This window comes from Phocoena sinus, chromosome 18 (genome assembly GCF_008692025.1).
Source record: "Phocoena sinus isolate mPhoSin1 chromosome 18, mPhoSin1.pri, whole genome shotgun sequence".
Taxonomy (NCBI): domain Eukaryota; kingdom Metazoa; phylum Chordata; class Mammalia; order Artiodactyla; family Phocoenidae; genus Phocoena; species Phocoena sinus.
The window spans coordinates 14,606,216-14,625,903 of NC_045780.1; the positions used below are offsets into that span (position 1 = coordinate 14,606,216).

The following is a 19,688-nucleotide window of genomic DNA, read 5'->3' on the forward strand; positions in this document are numbered from 1 at the left end:
ACTAAGCGAATGGACCACTTTAAGTGGTCACGCACAACAAAGAATATAGATTTTACAAAATCAGTTCAGGAAGGTCACTGAAACATGCAATAACAACCACGAAAAGCACCAACAGCAGACCCTGAGGGATGGGGTGAGAAAATCTGATTTCCCAACAGAATGGGCACATCATAATATTAAAAATGCTTGTGCTTCAAGAAGAAAAAAGCAAGGTGCTCAAAGTATGGCCAATACACAGAAGGAAAAAAAAAACAGTCAATAGAAGCTGTCCCTGAGTAAGCCCAGATGTTGGACTTACTAGACAAAAGACTTTAAAACATCTCTTCTAAATATGTTCAAGGGCTGAAAGTAAGTATGAGAACAATATCTTACCAAATACAGAATATCAATAAAGAGGTAGAAATTTCAAAAAGGATGTTTTTATAGTTATAAATTTATAATCATAAAAATAATTTAGTCATAATTTTATAAAAATTATAGAAAAGAAACTTCTGCAGTTGAAAAGTATATTAACTGAAATGAAAAATTCACCATAGGAGTTCATCAGATTTGAGCAGGCAGAGAAAAGTATCAGCAAACTTGAAGATAGGTCAATTGAGATTATCCAGTCTGAGGAACAAAAAGAAAAGGATGAAAGAGAATGAACAGAACCTCAGAGACCTTTGGGATATTATCAACAATATTCACACAACGGGAGTCTCAGAAAGAAAAAATAGGGAGAAAAGGACCAAAAGAATATTTGAAGAAATATTGGCAGGAAACTTTACAAATTTGATGAAAACCTTAATATACACACTCAAGAAATTCACCAAGCTCTATTGTAGGATAAATTCAAAGAAATACACCAAGACACATCACAATCAAACTATCAAAAGGCAAAGACCAAGAAGGAATCTTGAAAGCAAGAGAACTCATCATTTTGCAAGTGATCCCCAATAACACCTGATTTCACATCAGAAACCACAGAGGCCAGAAAGCACTGGATGACATATTCAAAATGGTGGAAGAACAACTGTTAGAATTCTATATCCAGCAAAACTGTGAAAATATAGGAGAAAGTAAGACATTCTAAGATAAAAAACAATCATACCATACATGAATGTTTAAGGGTTCTTGAGACTGAAATGAAAGGGTACTAGACAGTAACTCAAATTAGCAAAGAAATAAAGAATAGCAAGGAAATATAATACATGGGCAACCCTATAAACCAACTAGATTTAATAGACATCTACAGAACACCCCATCCAGCAACAGAGTATACAGCCCTCTCATGGGCACATGCTGAATTATCTAAGACCACATGTTAGACCACAATACCAGTCTCAGTAAATTTAAAAAGATTAAAGTGTGTTCTCCAGCCACAATGACGTGAAATTAGAAATCAATAACAAAAGGAAAATTTGAAAATGAATATGTGGAAATTAAATAGCATACTCTTAAATAACCAATGGGTCAAAGAAGAAATAAGAAGGAAATTAGAGAAAACCTCGAGATAAAAGTTTCGTATTAAACAGCATATCAATTCTTATGGGAAACAGCAAACAGTGCTCAGAGGGAAATTTATAGACTACATTAAAGAAAAATAAATTTAAAACCTACCTTTATACCTTAAAAAACTAGGAAAAGAAAAGCAAACAACTGAAAGCAAGAAGAAGGAAATAGTAAAGATTATAGCAGACAGAAAAAATATAGAATAGAGAAGTAACTTATTTCAGCAAATGGATGTGCTAACCATTCTGTAATGCATGTACAGATGTGTTTGAGTACACATGTAAAAAAGATGTTTCAAAAATTGTTTCTTACACAGCATGTTGAAAAGAGTGTTATTTCTGAGAATGTATGGGCTGACCATTGTGTAATGCATGCAGACAGGTGTTTAAAGACATGTAAGAAGAAGTTTCTAGGAGTGCTCCCTGCTCATTGTGTTAAGAATAATGTTATTTCAGTTACTGGATGTGCTGACCATTCAGTATTGCATGTAGAGAGGTGTTTATATATTTTAAAATATAAAATAGGAAAATACAGAACAGAAAAGTTGGTTTTTTGAAAAAAATTAAAAAAAAAATTGACTACCCTTTAGCTGGACAAAGAAAAAAAAGACAATTACTAAAATCACATATGAAAAGAAGGGACATTACTACCTCACAAAAATAAAAATGATAACAATACTACAAATAAATACATGTCAACAGATACTATAGATGAAATGGACAAATATTTAAAAAAACAAACTAAACTGACTCAGGAAGAAATAGAAAATCTGAATAGACCTATAGCAAAGAGACTGAGTCAATAATAAAAACACTTCTAATTTTTAAAAAAGCCCAGGACTAGATGTCTTCACTGGTGAATTCTACCAAATGTTTGAAGGATTAACACTAATTCTTATCAAATTCTTCCAAAAAATAGAAGAGCAGGGAGCACATCCTAACATATTCTATGAGCCGAGTATTTGTTATTGGTATGATGAAGCCAGAAAAGGCACCACAAGAAAACTACAGACCAATATCCTTTGTGAATTTTGACACAAAATCCTTAACAGTATACTAGCAAACAGAATCTAGCAACATATTAAAGGGTTATATACTATGATAAAGTGGATTTATTCCAGATGCAAGGTCAGTTTGACATGAAAGTCAGTCAATGTACTATACCATATTAATAGAATAAATGAAGAAAAAAATGCATGATCACCTCAACAGATGCAGGAAAATCTAACACTCTTTCATGCTAAAATAAAAAAACTCAACAAACCAGGAATAGAAGAGAATTTCTTCAACTGAAAGGACATTGATTCAAACCACACTGCTAACATTGTACTTAGTGATGAAAAACTGAAGACTGCCCCCTGCCAAGATTATGAAGAAGATAAAGATGTACACTCTTGCCACTTCTATTCCACATTATACCAGAAATTCTAGCAGAGCAATTAGGTAAGAAAAAATTAAAGGCACACAGATTGAAAAGGAAGAAGAAACACTATGTTTATTTGCTGATGATTATGGTCTATATATATTTATATGTATATAATACTAAAGAATAAAAAAACCCAAGACTATAAGAACTAATAAACAATGTAGTAACGTTGCAGTATACAAGATCAGTATGCAAAAGTCTGTTGTATTTCTAAACATTAGCAATGAACAATCTGAAAATTAAAATAAGAAAACAATTCCATTTATGGTGGCACCACAAAGAATAAAATACTTAGTAGATTTAACCAAGGAAGTGAAATACTTTTCCACTGAAAACTACAATACCCTATTGAAAGAAATGAAAGATGCCCTAAATAAACGGAAAGACATTTCACGTTCATGGATTGGAAGACTGAAGACTGTTAAGATGGCAATATTCCCCAAATTGATCTATAGATTCAGTGCAACCTCTATCAAAATTCCATCTGCCTTTTTGTGTTCCAGAAATAGACAGGCTGATTCTAAAATTCATATGGCCATACGGGGGACCTTGAATAGCCAAAACAATCTTGAATCTTCCCAGTTTCAAAACTTGTTACAATGCCACAGTAATCGAAACAGTGGGATAGTAGCATAAGGATAGACATACAGTTCAGTGGAACAATTTAGAGTTCAGAAATAAACCCGTGCATCCATCATCAACTGATTTTTTTACACGGCTGCCAAGACCATTCAATGGGGAAAGAATAGTCTTTTTAACAAATGGCACTGGAACAACTGGAAAACCACATGGAAAAGATGGAAGCTGGACCTATATCTCATACCATATTCAAAAATCAACTCAAAATCAAAGATCTAAATGTAAAAGCTAAAAACTAAAACTCTGAGAAGGAAACATAGGTGTAAATCTTTGTGGCCTTGTATTAAGCAACAAGGTTTCATCTTTTATACAATAATGGATTTTTAAATAAAAATAAAAGTAAAATGTAGAGTCACATAATAATGTTGAATACTTGAAGTAGGTCAGTTTGTTTTTCCTATTAGTTAAATATGCTGTTAACAATTATAAATAGATAGGCCTACATATGGTTACTTTGGGGCTATAGTTGTATTTAAGCACAACTATTCGTAAAATACATACTTATTCCTCCTCAGAGAGAATGTGCTTTTGGAAATGGATAATTATGTATTTTTATGGATCCAAATATAAAACTACCATAAATGGGCTATGAAATGAATGTAATAATCATGTTAATAACAGCATGCTAGCCTATCAAATTCAACTAACATTAATGCCAGTGAATATTAAAAAATAAAAACTTTCCTAGCACTGATAATGTAGTAAGTAAAAATAAATTGTACTAAGTTTATAAAAATGAGATGAACTGGAGAAAAATTTTGATAGGGCCAAAAATATCCATATGAACTATTTGCTTGCTCTGAGGGGATATATCATTTTTTGACAAAGTGTTTTGTCATTGTGTATTTTAAACAGGGAAAGTCCAAGCCAATCTAGAGTTTTCAAAGTTTATAGCTTTGCCACCAGGAAATTAATGTACTTGAGTATGCTCTTTATTTCCGTTAATGTCAAGATCTGAAATTCCCCTGGAACAAGCATTAGGTTTTTGCCCACTAACTGCAAAATGACAAGGAGCAAGAGTGATTTTCCTTATGCAAGCCATCATCAAAAGTTGGGTCTCCTGTGTAGAGCCCAGCCTTTCTACGGGTGTCATATGTATGAGCCTAGTTTGCAGGATTCAGACAAGAGCTGGCTACTGTTGCTAGCCAGGCCTCTGATGGAATATAAAATGGTAATGGGGATTGAGCTGAGGTAGAAAAATGCACTTGCCTTAGAAGCCACGTCTTAAAAAGGAAACCAAAGATTTGATTAATATTCCACAGACTTGTAATATGTATTTAATAGCAAATCAGGACTCTTTCTTGCTTAACAACTGTATTAGTTCCTTTTCATAAACAAAGATGTAAACAAAGCAAGCATTTGAAAGCCAAAAGGCTGTCGTTAAAAACAAAAGTAAACAACAAAACGAAAAACATCAAGTTACCCTGCTTTTATTCTGAATCTTACAAAGAAGAAAATCACTAATCCACTGAGTAGTAACAGGTTAAGGTAATGAATCATACAATATTAAACCATGATGGAATTTGCAGAAACCAAAAATGTGCTAATTCACTCTTATGATTTCCCGAAAGACTCTCTTTTTGCAAGTGGTAAATCATTAGCAGTGGTGTTGCTCTTGGTAACCGCAGGTCCTAAGGGATGGTGCAGAATTAGTATTGCTTCCTACTTTCTGTATGTCATCATGGTGGGGTGAGGCTACTGCCATCTCTGTCATATATCTAATTTCCACATATGTGGTTACATTTCTGGATCTTTGTTGCATTCTTCTCATGGGTGTATTTATTCCTGCACCAATAAGTGATACTTGAATTGTCAGAGCTTTATAATAAATCTTGATATCAGGTAGGGTGTTCCATTTTATTTTCTTCACCTAGAGTGCTTTGGGCATTCTTGGCTTTTTGCTATTTCACTTAGGTTTTAGAATCAACTTTATATTTCTCAAACAGCAGTTGGGAATATGGTTGTGATTATTTTGAATCTATATATAAATTTGGATAGAATTTATATCTCTATGATCTTAAGTAATTCAATTTGTGAACCTGTTGAATTTTCCCTATTTATTTAGGGTAGGGTCAGTGTCCCTTAGAAAAACTTTTATAATTTTCTCCATATAAATCCAAGAAAATTTTGTTATATTTTTTTCCTAAGAAGCTTACAATTCTTGTTTATAGTGTAAGTGGTATCTATTTTTAAGTTACATTTTTAAATTATTGGTTGCTGTATATAGAAATGGAATTGATTTTTGTGTGTTGATTACATTAGATCCAAGCATAAACTAACTTTTTATTTCTGATGATTTTACTTTGGGTTTTCTGTATAGACATTTATATTATTTGAGACTAGATGACACTTTTGTTTCTTTCTTTGCAATCTATGAGCCCTTTATTTCTTTTCCTTGCCTTAATGTGCTGACTACAACCTCTAGCACGATGTAACTAATAGCAATGATAATAGACACTTAATTCTGATTTTAAAGGTAATGCTTGCAGTATCTCACCACTAAGAATTAGGTTTTTAGTTGATTAATCAGAGAGGAAGTTCTTTATATTCTTACATGCTCTTAGTTATTAATTATGACTAAGTGTTGAATTTTATTAAGTGACTTTCAGAATCTATTGAGATGTGCATGTGGCTTTTTTCTTTTACTTTTTAATCTGGTAAATGACAATTATATTTTTTCTGATGATAAAGAACTCTTGCATTCCTGGGATAATCCTAAATTGATCATATTATTTTCTCTTTTTGTATAAACCACTGGATTTAGTTCTGTTTATTTTTGTATGTTGACTAGTGACCTTGCTAAATTTGCCAATTAATTCTAAATTTTATCTGTAGATTCTTTTGTAAACTTTATCCATGCATTCCATCACATAATCGGTGATTAATGGGAGTTTTGATTCTTCTTTTAATTTTTCTAGCTCTATGGTACTGTATAATGTTTAACCAGTATGATGTTACAGTGTTGAATAGAAGTGGTGAGGGTAGTCACCCTTGTCACCCTTGACTACCCTTTAGAGGGTAGTCACCCTTCTAAAATGTGGGGAAGGAGGGAAAGCTTTCACTAGTAGATATTTTGTAGATAAGCTTTATCAAATTAATAAAGTTCACTTCTGTTCTAATTACTTTAAATTATGAGTGAGTATTGAATATTATCAAAAAATTTTTTTTCTCTATTTAGATAACCATATGGTACCCCTCCCCATTATTTGCTTAATGTGGAGAATTTCAAATGTCAAAATAACCTTGCCTTCCTGGAATAAATCCAATGGGCATAATGTACAATCTCTTTTTATATATCTCTTGATTTGTTTTATTAATATTCTATTCAGAATTTTTGCATCATGTTCATGAGAGATTGCTCTGTAATTTTCCTTTTTTTTCAATGTCCTTGTCAGGTTTTGGTAACCAAACCTCATAAAACTAAGTGGGACGTGTTTTCCCTTTTTCTCTTGTCTGGAATAGTTTGTGTAAAATTGTTATTACTTCTTCCATAAATGTTTAGAAGAATTCCAGGTGAAACCAGCTTACCTGGTGTTGTCTTTGTGGAAAGGGTTTAAATTGCAGGATTAGTTTTAAAAATAGATAGAGGACTATGCATATGGTCTATTTCTTCTTGTGTTAGTTTTGATGAATTCTGTTTTTCAAGGTATATGTCCATTTCATCTAAATTTATTGTCATGCTCTTGTCTTTTTTAATGTCTGTGGACCTGGTAATAGTAATTTGTGTTTTCTTTATTTCTTTTTTTGTTTCCTTTTTAGTCTTGCTAAGAGTTATGGACTTTGCTAGTCTTGTCAGAGAATCTGTTTTTGATGTGATTGATTATGTTTGTTTTCTATTTTCTTGATTTTTTCCCTTATCTGTATTATTTCCTTCCTACTACTTTATTGGTATTTTATTTGCTCTTCTTCTTCTACCTTCTTTTTTTTTTGGCCATGCTGCTCAGTTTGCAGGATCTGAGTTCCCTAACTGGGATCCAACCCATGCCCCCTATGGTGGAAGCGTGGCATCCTAACCACTGGACCACCAGGGAATTCCCTTTTTCTACCTTCTTGAAGTGGAAGTTATATCATCAGTTTTCAAATTTTCTTCTTTTGTAATATATTCACTTAAATATGTTCATCTGTATTTCCTTCTAACACAGACTTAGCTATATCCGTAACTTTTATGTCATATTTTTATTATCTTTCACTTCAAAGTATTCTCTCATTTCCATTGTGATTTCTTTTTTGACTCATGAATTATTTAGAAATGTATTTACAAATATATGAAGACTTCCTAGTTATCTTTTTATTACTGATTTTGAGCTTAATTCTACTGTAGCCAGGAAATATATATTGTATATCAGTCCTTTTATATTTGTTCATACTTGCTTTAGGGTCCAGCATATGACCTATTTAAGTGAACGCTATCCCCCTTACCCTTGAAAATGATGTGTTCTGTAGTTACTGGGTGCAGCGTTCCACATGTGTTTAGAGGATAAACATTGTTCATCTTGTGCAGATCATCTGTAGTCATGATGTTTGATCTGCATGTTGTCTCAGCTACTGAGAGAGATTTAAAAACAAACTTTTTAACTGTGATTGTGGATTGGCTTATATTTCTTTTTAGTTTTGTCAGTTTATGCTTTATATGCTTTGAAGCTATTTCTCAATATTTAAATTTTATTCATTATAATTTTTTCTTTGAACCATTAGTTACTTAGAAGTACATTATTTGCATTTTTGCTATTAAAGTTTTTAGCAAGGGAATGAGGCAATAAAATTTATTTCTTAAAAAGAAATATTGATGATGATGTCGATTTCCTTCTGCCATGCCCCTTTGGCATCCACTTGCTGTGTCCTACTCCACAGTCATAAACGTAAACTATAGACTTACCAATTAAGCTGATGTATGAACTAGTGGCAGCACCAGTCACTATGATCCCATGATAAATTCAGCTAAATCCTCACATTCGTATTGTTCACTCCTGTCCTTCTCTCTCAGACCCTGGGTTGGGTGACGTGGATTCTGTTGGCTTTTACTGGTTTTTGAATACTAGCCTATGACTTTAATCTCTAAGAGATCTTGATATCTTATATACTAGAGATAATCTGATTTAATTGACCAAAACGACCTCATCTCAAAGTGAGTTATGGTAAATAAAAACGTTAACAAGTATAAGCAAGTATATCACACTGGTTTCCAGCTCCCAGTTTTTTGAGATAATAAAATGTGAATCCTTTTTATCACTGAACATTGCAATATTCATTGTAGATGGTTTTTCTTGAACAAAATAAGGAGGCAGTTTTCTTGTTTGGTGGACATTCTGCTATTTATAAAATCCTCCATAACCTGAAGCATACACGTAATGTAAAATTCAGTTTGGTTTATATCCAGTAGCTTCTGAGAGTTTTCCATGGACTTTTGGTGGTCGGCAAAGGACTTATTGGAATAGAAATATCACAGCTTCTGTGCTGTGTGCAGGTGCTTACTGAGTGTGATGAAGGAATCATTCTCTATCTAACTGAGCACATATTCTGAGCAATTAGGCCAAGTGCCAAAACCATTAAGGCTCAAATGCCAAGTGCCTGTAGGGAGGGTTCTGTTACTGGATTTAGCAACCAACCCCTGGCTCACTTACCAGAGGGGGGCACTCCAGGCTTCCTGATCGCCGTGCCAGCCTGGCTGAGACTCAGCAGCTGTCACCCGGCTGCTGCTGGCTTCTACACGCTCTCCCCATCGCTGCCTCTGTCCCCCCTCTTCTTGCCCATCTGCCCTCCATGTGGCTGCCACTTGAGTGGTGGGCGCACAGTTGGAGGCACCTTACAAGTTGAGTCATGACACCAGCTGACACATTGCATTCACCTTTCCAGTGCCTCCATATCCCGCAAGCCCCTTCTACAGCTTGGCAGCTTGAAAGGAAAGGATTGCCAATTCCTGTTTCATAACATTTCAAGGGCTCCATTCTGAGTCTCTGGAGTATCCTGGCACTCAAGGAAACTGAGCACGGGGGCAGGAGAGGGAGAGCCACACGGGAAATTATGGACATCCAGGCAAGCCCTGGCCTGCACCCAACAAAACCTGGGGAGACAGGGAACGAGAGTAGCATCTGTAACTCCAAAATTGTATCAAGATGAGCTGAAGTCTGGTTCTGTCACTTCCCCATCCTGCCCTGTCCCACAACCATCATCCCCACCCCCCCCCAAAAAAAGAGCGGTGCAATTTCTTAACAATTTGACTTTTATCCAGAACTGAGGCTCTTTGTTTGTTAGAGCTAAGCATTTGGTCCAAGACTGTCTGATTCTTTCTGTGGGAACTTGAATCAGCACCCGCCACCCCAGGCCCCATAGAAGAAGCAGATGGGGATCTTGGCAGGTTCAGAAGTCCAGGACTTGGACAGGTTGAGAGTTCTATCTGCCAGACTGACTGGCTTGTAATTAAAAAGCTTCTCCTCTTCCTCTTTTGCACTTCTGAACTTATCTGAGGAATCAAGAGAGTGTTCAATCATGCATAGAGACAAATCTGTCCGTATAAGTGCAGATCTGCATTTGAAGTCAAGGGCTTACCAGCAGAGATGAGTCACGCAGGCTGGTTAGGGCGATGGGGCACACCCAGTGTTCTCTGTACGGTTAGGGCTGGGGTGTGCAACCCCCCTTCCCCTCTGTTTGCATCTCCAGTCCCTCACCTAAGCTGCGCCTACACTAAACACCCTTTGACTGCAGGATTCTGAAGTGGGTTTTAGGTCTTGTTAGTGACACTGACACCAGATTGTTAATGTTTATCTGCTTTCTAATACTCAAAAGAAAATAAGTCGGTCTTCCCTGGTGTCGCAGTGGTTGAGAGTCCGCCTGCCGATGCAGGGGACATGGGTTCGTGCCTCGGTCCGGGAGGACCCCACATGCCGCGGAGCGGCTGGGCCCGTGAGCCATGGCCGCTGAGCCTGCGCGTCCGGAGCCTGTGCTCCGCAACGGGAGAGGCCACAGCAGTGAGAGGCCCGCGTGCCGCAAAAAAAAAAAAAAAAGTCATTAGTCTCGACATTTTAATGTGTGAGCGTTCTGAGAAAAAACTTAAACTTGCTCCTTTGGACTAAGTTGTGCTCGTTGACAGATTGAATGCATGTTAGAAACTTAAGAACAAAGTGAGGCATGACCACTTACGGCTCTTGGCGTAATAAGAACTTGGAGTCATTTTCACAAATATCTGTCTTTTTCTTTAAAATGTTCTAAAAGTGCCGAGGAGTTGGGGTCTTCTCCCTAGAGGAGCTCTTCGATGGGGCATTGGTGATTTGGAGGGCGGATTTGGAGGGGGCAAGAGCAGGAAGCACTGTGGTCAGTGCCCACCTGTGACGGAAGAAGAGTGTTATTTCTCTGTGTGTTCATGGAGGGATCGTTTACGGATCTCACCAGAGTCGTGTGCACACTTCCAGGGCAGGAGGGGAAGATGTCACTTGTAGGGGTTTCCTTACAGGTTGGCAAGGACTGTGCTGCTACCTGGGGGTGTTTCCCCTGGAGTCATTCTCTGATGCTTAGATTTCCCTCTCACACAGGCAGACGGCTCCCATTCCAGCTCTGAATTCTGCCAGGATAGCAGGAGAGGTGCCAGTTGTCCAGCTTGCTTGGGTAGCCACACCAGGAGGAACTCTGGAGACGGTGGAGGGACAGGAATCTCTCCTCTGCAAGACTAGAGCTTTATCTTCCAAAGTGGAGACGCCCCAGCAGGAGGTGAGACCCGCTTACCGTTAGTTGGCCCCGCTCTGAGTCATCATTGCCTGAAGCAGCTACCAGCTGTGGGCTTCACCAGTCCTTCAGAGGACCCCACGGTCACCAGGGTCTCCTCCGACCTCGTGGCACAGTCAGGCATTCTCCGATCGCTCCCACTCACATTCATTTATGCAATTTTGCTTTTCTTGCAGTTTAACACACGCATCTCCGTCTCTCTCTTTCACACCCAGGCACAGTGAGATTTAGTAACCCATTTTAATGAGGCAATTATATTTTAACTCTATTATGTGCAATTATCCACTCACTTCAGTTGCCTCAGCTGGAGAGCCTGGTGTTGAGGTCCTGCTGGCACTCGCTTGCTGGCCCCTGGGGGCAGCTGGGTGGCTGGGCCTCTGAATGCTGGAACGCGGACACTCCCGCTGCCCCCCCCAACCCTGCCACTCTCCACAGGTGGCTCAGTGCTACCACCGGGCAGGGACAACTGCAGTTTCTGGCCCACCCAGTGAAGCTCTTGATTGCTGTGTGGGTGGCCTAGATCTTTCCCATCTGCTCTGCTGTGCTGGCTGGGTTGTTTATCCAGGCCCCAGAGCCCCAGGTAGCCTTCAAGCTTGGAGGGACCAGAAAAACAGACTTGGGTAATCGGAGCCATGTACCTTGGTCTGGGTTTTTTTTTCTATAGTCATCTAGGCTTTAGGTACCTAGGAGTGAGGGTGGGAGATGGGGGCTGCTGTGTGCCCATCCTACCTTTGCAGGAAAGTCCCAGTAGTAACTTTAAAAAAAGAAGGTTTTAATTATATCTGCTTCATGCAGAGTAATCTATCTAATTTATGTGGTAGCACAATGCACAACAAAGCGGTCACCCATGGACTTAACCACCCAGTTTAATAACTAAAATATTTCCAATACTTTTGCATCTACCTATGGCCATTTAGTCCACCCTTGCCTATGCTTAGAGGGAGCCATTTGCTTGAATTTTGTCCCTACTTTTCACTTGGTTCTTTTCAAACTTTTAGCACATATGTATGTATCTGCATTCGTTATCTGTTAGTTTTGCTTGCTTTGAGTTTAATTGAAACGGTGTCCTTCTATAGGTAGCCTTCAGTAACTTACGCTTCTCCACGTAGTGTAATGTTAAAGATTCATCTTTGCAGCTGTGTTGAGTTGCAGTTCATTTATACTCACTGCTGTATAATATCCCAAGTTATTTGTCCATCCTCCCATCAAAGGAACTTCTGGCTTTTCTTGGTATTTTTTGTTTTGTTGTTTTGGTTTTCATTATGAACAGTGCTTCCATACACTCCTGTGTGCATATACCGGTGCACATGTGCGAGAATTCCTCTATCTTGGACTGGCATTTCTGGGTTGTAGAGCATGAAAATGTTCAAGATTATAAAAGAGTGCCGAATTGTTTCCTAAAGTGGTTCAACTGACTCGTAGCCCTTCCAGCCAGGCAGTATCTTTTGGCTTTTTCAGATTCCTAAGTGTTCTATGTCCAATGTGACACGACGGTTAAGAGCATTATTTGGAATATGAATTCCAGAGGTTGGCTCTGGGACCTTGCAAAAATTAGTTGTTCTCTCTAAGCCTCAGTTTTTTCATCTGTAAAGTGTGGGGAAATACTTGAGTACAGTTAACCTTGGCAAACTCCTTGCCTTAATGAAAATGCAGCATCCCCCCAGCAACCCAGTGCCACGTGGAGCAAACCAAAGTCCCCTGTGCTGTTGTTCAGGATATTAGCTACTTAGTACCATTCACAATTTAAATCTGTCCTGCAAAGAAAATGAGAGATCAGTAAGATATCAGAAGGTATAAACATTTTCTGGTTTGTATCAGAGGTGGTAATTTGGTGATTTACCTAATTAACACCCACCACTACTGCTGGGATCTCTACATATCAGTTGGGGTTTCTCTCTGGGCTGTCAGTGGAACACCTGTGCCCTCAGAGCCCCATAGACAGCGCGAGCCACACCAAGACTCCCTCTCATTGGAGCTGCCCTCAGAGACAGCCAATGATGATGCTATAAGCAGTAACGTTAGGACCGGGCTTTTACAAAGCACATTTCTGTAAGACCTATCATTGTCTCCCCACTGAGGTCCTCATAGTTAAATGTTATTTCTATTCCCATGTCTTACAGATAAAGAAACTGAGCGTTAGAGGCAGTTCAGTGACTTGTGTCATGTAAATTGCGGAAGCTTGACTGAGGCCCAAGTCTTCTGTCCCTGGATCCAGTGCTTTCCCCACCTCCTCACTATGTCTTACTGTGTCATGCTCCTAGTACGTGTTCATTCATTTTTCCTTTCTATGTTATTAATATAATCCGCTCGATTATAGAAAAACAAAAAGAAATCCATTTGTGTCTGCGGAAGTGGCTATAGCCAATAGCCAGGATACCGAACAAAGTTCACCGTCAAATTTGCTTTAAGAACAGTTCAAGAATTAAATTGTGAAAGGCTCATTCATAATGAAAAAGGCTTCAGATCACGGGCTTTAATTTCTCCAGGTTTTAATGACTGAAAAGTTTGGTGACAGCTGAAGCGGGTAGCTCCTGCATCTTTATTGCTGGGAGGCTTTTTCATGAGGAGCTTTTTCACCAGGCATTTTCATCACTGCCTCATCATCTTCTCCTCTCGTTTCTACAAGACCTCACTTGATAATCTTAATCGTCTTTTTAATGTTCACTTTCACTAAAAACAACCTCTCTGGGTGACCGGGCCTCATGTCTGTCTGGCTGCCGCTCAGATGGTGAGGGCCCAGCTGTGGCTTTGCCCCGCTCCACCACCTGCACAGGCCAGCAAGAGGACACAGTGCCGCCGCTTGGGTCATTCCACTCAAGACTGAGGGATGAGAACCACCCCGATTCCCAGTGACTCAGGGCCCAGCCTGCCCTCCAGAGTCTCACTCAGCAGGTCACAGATCCAACAGTCTTTCTGGCTTATTTCCCACAGATGCTGAAAGGCACTCGCCCCGCTCAGGTCACACTGCAAGATTTCCAAGCACTTCTTTGTGCACCGTCTTGATGTCGCGCGAGATCAGCCGGGTGTCATTGTCCCGGAGGCGTCCAGATGGAGGTAGAGTGTGCGGTGAGCCTCAGCTTTCCCCCAGGTCTCCCCAGTCAGACCCTGCCCTGCTGTCAGTCCTGTCACACGGTCATCACAGAGAGCAGTGACTGGACCCTGGAGCAGGGAGTTGAGGAAGTGCATTGGCCCAGGTTTTGTCTCTGCAGGAGAGTCCTGATTTAAGCCCTGATTTGAGTAAATGTGACTTTACTGGCCCTTTCTTTTCTTACAGACATGTTTCCTGCCCTCAGGGAGCTTATCGTCTTTTATTTCCTCAGCTCTTCATTGCTTGAGGGCAAGAGCTGGGTCTTACTTTGTGTTCTTTGCAGGGACACCAGCCCCTGAATATTAGTTGAACTGACTTGGTCTTTGAATCTCAGAGAAGTTCTCAGTAAACACCTGAAATGGACTTTGCTAAAGTTAATCCCTGGCACTGTGGTGTCACATAATTTACCATCTACTTCCTGGCTCTGAGACCCTTCTCAGACTCCCCTTCCTGGCCTGAGAACTCAGTTCTTGACCTCTTATGGATGGTTCCAGTAAACAAGTAGTTGACTCCACTTACAGTCTCTTTAGAAAACAGAAAAACATCCCTCTTCCAATTACCCTGGGCTCTCTTGCCCCTGCTGCGGACCTGAAGGGTTTTCCAAAGCAACCAAATACTCTAGCCATAGGTCCTAGTCTCAGACCAGCGACCAGCTAGTAAAGACCTATACTCCTGCCAATTTCCCAGGGACCGAATTCCTTCTATACACTTGCCATTTTGAATCACCAGTTTGGGGCCGGGCCCTTTGTATATTTCACGTCTCACCATCACCTAAGCCCCACAAGGCAGACATCGGTATTGCTGTTGTCCAGTGAGAATCAGGAGGGTCTGAGAGGTTGAGGCTCGTTCCCCGGTGGCAGAGCAGGGATCGAAGCCAATTCTGTCTCCTCTCCACTCTTCTTCCATCCTAGCTACAGGAAGGGAGAAATAGCAAATCTGTCTCCAAGGCAACCAGAGGAAGGAGGGTGGCCTTCCAAGAGTGCAGCTCATTTGGGATATTTATGTACACTTGTTTCTTGGGAAGAGGCTTGGACTGGGGTTGAGGCAGCCATGAGCACTTTCCAAATGGACTTCCCTGGCTGTTTGAGGGGAGAGAGCTTCATGTGGCCTGGATTCCCCTAACAGTGAGAGCCTTGAGCAGTGGCTCGCTCTTTTTCTTCTGACCAAGAAAAAAAGATTTTATGCCATTTGTATATTTTTCCACTAACCACCAAAGAGGCCGGGACACAATGATTTTCAATAATTAGAAGCTGATTATCTGTTTCTACGTCTGCTTTGATTAGAACAGGAGGAAAAGAAAACAAAATACAAACACTGAACTGAAGATTGTCTGATTTTAGATGGGCAGTGCCCAGTCATTAAGGAGCCGGGCCACTATCTTTGGTCCATTATCTGGAGTATAGTAGTCACTGGACTATAGAAATTCTGCCCCAGCCTAATTTCAATCAGGATACTTTTAATGCTGGTAGTTTTGTAGAACTAGATTAATTCTTTCCTATGACTTGAGCACCATCCACCTAATAATCAGCTGCTCATTATTTAAAAGTAAATGCATTCCTTAGAATAAGAAATGCTGTGATAGCTTGTATAAAACCTATCATGCTGTACTCTCTCAGTTCAGGTGGAAATGGAAGTTATGAATCTACTGACATTGTTGTTTGCTCCATGATATCTAACTATTGGCTGAAATGTACCTAAAAATGAATCACGAAACGGAACACGAAGGTGGTAAGGAGTTTGGGTAGATTAGTGTAAAATGGTTAGGTGAACACCCACGTGTGTGTGGTGTGCTGAGTGGACAAACCCCAAAGTGGTCCCTCGGTTCCCAGAGCGGGATTGTCTAATTGCAGGAAAAGGCCCAGCCAACTGCTTCCCTAACTGTATTAATAGGGCAGACCAGAGCGTGCTATTTATAGAATGCTCACCAAAAAGCCCCAAGTTCATATCTGCCAAAGGAAACCTTAGTCTCGACTTTCAAAGTCTTCCATATTCTCTATTTTTTCCCAAACTTTATATAATTTAAAAACTTTATAAATGTAGTGTACATTTTGAAGACTCCTTTCTTCTAATAGAAAGTTATTTTTTATAAGTTATTACCGATAATTTCTGGTGCTTAGAACAGAATGTAACATACACATTAAATATGGTTTTTTTTTTAAAGATCTTTGAAAATTTTTATTTTATTTATTTTTGACTGTGTTGCGTCTTCATTGATGCGTGCGGGCTTTCTCTAGTTGCGGCCAGCAGGGGCTACTCTTCATTGCGGTGCGGGGGCTTCTCATTGCAGTGTTTTCTCTTGTTGTGGAGCACGGGCTCTAGGCACGCAGGCTTCAGTAGTTGTGGCTCGCGGGCTCTAGAGCGCAGGCTCAGTCGTTATGGAGCACAGGCTTAGTTGCTCCGCAGCATGTGGGATCTTCCTGGGCCAGGGCTCAAACCCATGTCCCCTGCATTGGCAGGTGGATTCTTAACTGCTGCACCACCAGGGAAGCCCTTAAATACGGTTTTGAAAAACTCTGAGAACTATGTTTAGTGTTTGGTACAACTTACATTCTTCTCAAAAGCTCTTCTCTTTGATCTGTGGATTTGGATGTTAAGAAATTTCTTTCCTATAGATTTTTATACTGGTTCTTTTGTCAGTCTTCTTGTTTATAATTATTTTTATCAGCAGTTTGGGGCAAACTTTTAATATTTTACACCTAGAAAGTTTACAAAGATGCAAAGTTTGTGTTTTCACATTATTGAGAAATCACCATGGTTATATTCAGGAAATTCCGAGGAAGTGAGATTGCAAATTCATTAGTAATGATTGTGTAAAATAGGGGTTATGAAAATGCAAAGCCACAACAATGACACTGAAGTATCAATGAAATATCAACACTTAGACAGGGGAACAGGCATTTCCATTGCTTTCCCAGCCCTCAAGGAAGGTCTGCTTTTACTGAGAAGCCATCAGGTGTAGTGGTGGGTACACAGCCTCTGGAGCCCAAGCCTTAGAGTCCCATCCTCTCTCTGTCATCTGTTACCTAAGGCAGGCTACCCTGGCAAAGTAACATTGCCTTCTTGTGCCTCATTTTCCTCATCGGTAAGATGGGGATAATGGTTTTGCGACTCGAGCTAAAACACATAAAAAGTGTAGAATAATGCAGTGCACATAATAAGCGTTCATGGGATGTTAGCAGTGCACATAATAAGTGTTCACGGGATGTTAGCTGTTCTTGGTTTCGTTACAGTTATATTGCTGAAATTTGGATTGGAGAAAAAGAAAAAAAAACACACAACTCAGTGATCTCTACCCATTTAATCCTTGGTATAACAGACAAAGGTCTAGACAAAGAGTGAAGACATCTGGGTTCTGGTCCTGGCTTTGACTCACTCTAGCTTTGTGACCCTACTGCACATCCAGGGGCTTGGTTTCCTCAGCACTAAAATGAGAGGATTGTAGTGGAGATCCATTCCCTTCACCTCTAACATCTAAGGTAGTGCTCTAGTGGGTCAAAAAACCCCTAAGAATTTAGTTATTTTTTTCATGTAGTATCACATCTTAATACATCAAAACAAAGCCTCCAGATGCCAGCTGAAGTGAGAGCTGGAAATATTCTGAAACAGGGTTTTCAGAGATACTCTGAAAGACACTTTTTAGGCAAAATTCTGATCAACAAAGAGTTGGGAAAATATGACTTTTTAAAAAGCTAAAGAAAACAACTGCAAGAGAATAGTAATATCAGCTCTTTTATTCTAGTGTCTGGCTTTGTTTCTAGGAACCATTAGGTGAAACAAACAAGCAGAGGAAGGAGGAGGAGGGAACAAGAGAAATAAAGTACAACTCATGTGTCATGTATGGTTGTTATTTTAAGAAAATATATTCTAACCAATTTTATTCAAAGAATAAATCAACAAATACCAAGTAGCAATCTGCCCCAAGATTTTTTTTTCCCCGGTATAGACCTAATCAAAATAACCAGGTTATGTCAAAAAAGTTTCCAGTAAAATGGTTGTCTCTATCTTTTCCAGTGTTATTGTTAAATATTAGCCACTGTGGAGTTGCACAGCCCCCTTGCCTGGTAGTCTTAGCTGAGTAAACATTAACACTGTTCGTTTTCCCCTTGGAAAAATGAAGGCGAACAATGGGAAAAGATGTAACAAATGTTTTGCAGCCTTATTATAAATACTTTATGAGTGAATCAGAGAAATTAAAGATGAAAAGCCCACTAACCCTTGCCGGTACCCTGAAGTCTAGTGCTGTATACTTCTGAGTGGTTTGTCTGGTCTAGTTTTTAGTGACTCAGGTTGTAGGGAATTTACCACTTCCCTCAAAGCTGCTTTCCAAGTGGAGACTATCTGGCCTGCTAGGAAAGTTTGACAAATTCCCCTTGCTTTGTTCAATTTTCTCATTAATCTCATCCGATTTAGCCTGTTTAGTTGCTCATCTTTAGTGTCTTTCGATTCTTCATTGTTTCCTATGAAACAGTGTGTTTTTCGTTTCTTTCGTTTCTTTTCACTTAGCCTTTCTCTCTTCACTTTTTGCCCGGAAGGGAGCAAAGATTTTTATTTTTTACTTGTGGATAGGTGAGCAGTAACCATCATTCAACAAATTCACAACAGCAACCACAACATGAAGTGATCACTTACCATGTCAGGTGTCGTGTTAAATACTTTGTATACATTATCTCATTTATTAAGTACCTACTATTCGCCAGATACCAGGAATGCAAAGTTAAATACAATCCTACTTTTTTTTTTTTTTTTTTTTTTTTTTTTTGCGGTACGCGGGCCTCTCCCTGTTGTGGCCTCTCCCGTTGCGGAGCACAGGCTCCGGACGCGCAGGCTCAGCGGCCATGGCTCACGGGCCCAGCCGCTCCGCGGCATGTGGGATCTTCCCGGACTGGGGCACGAACCCGTGTCCCCTGCATCGGCAGGCGGACTCTCAACCACTGCGCCACCAGGGAAGCCCGATCCTACATTTCTGACAAAGCTTATAATGTACCGGAGGGGACAAGCATTCAAACAGGTAATGTCAGCATAGCGTACCCAGTACAGGGGGCTGTCTTCAGAGTATTGTTGGGACATGGAGGATGTCCAGCCCAGCAGTGAAGAGAAGGGGACAAAGGCAGAGGTCAGGTGGCGTGAGAGGATGATATCCCAGAGGAGACGAACTCTGCACCGAATCCTTAAAGAGTTAGAAAGGGCATGTGAAGTTGGAGAGAAATTGCATAGAGTTCAATGTTTTTAAGTTGAAAATCACGAGGATTGTTGGGAGGTAATCTAGTCCAGGGTCCGCTTGTAGAAAACTCTGTATTACCTGGTGTGAAAACCTTGGACTTTGTTCTGG

General features: G+C 39.7%; 1 protein-coding gene across 2 annotated transcripts in view; it reads left to right on the forward strand.

The window, feature by feature from the left end:
- Window positions 1–19,688, forward strand: part of COG6 (component of oligomeric golgi complex 6) — a 175,658-nt gene that overhangs the window by 71,328 nt on the left and 84,642 nt on the right. The window contains exons 19-20 of one of the 2 annotated variants that reach the window (XR_004346656.1): window positions 11,082–11,256; window positions 14,203–14,337. The gene's annotated coding sequence lies outside the window, so the exon portion shown is untranslated. The remainder of the gene's footprint in view (window positions 1–11,081; window positions 11,257–14,202; window positions 14,338–19,688) is intronic. The other variant, XR_004346655.1, reaches the window with a different exon arrangement.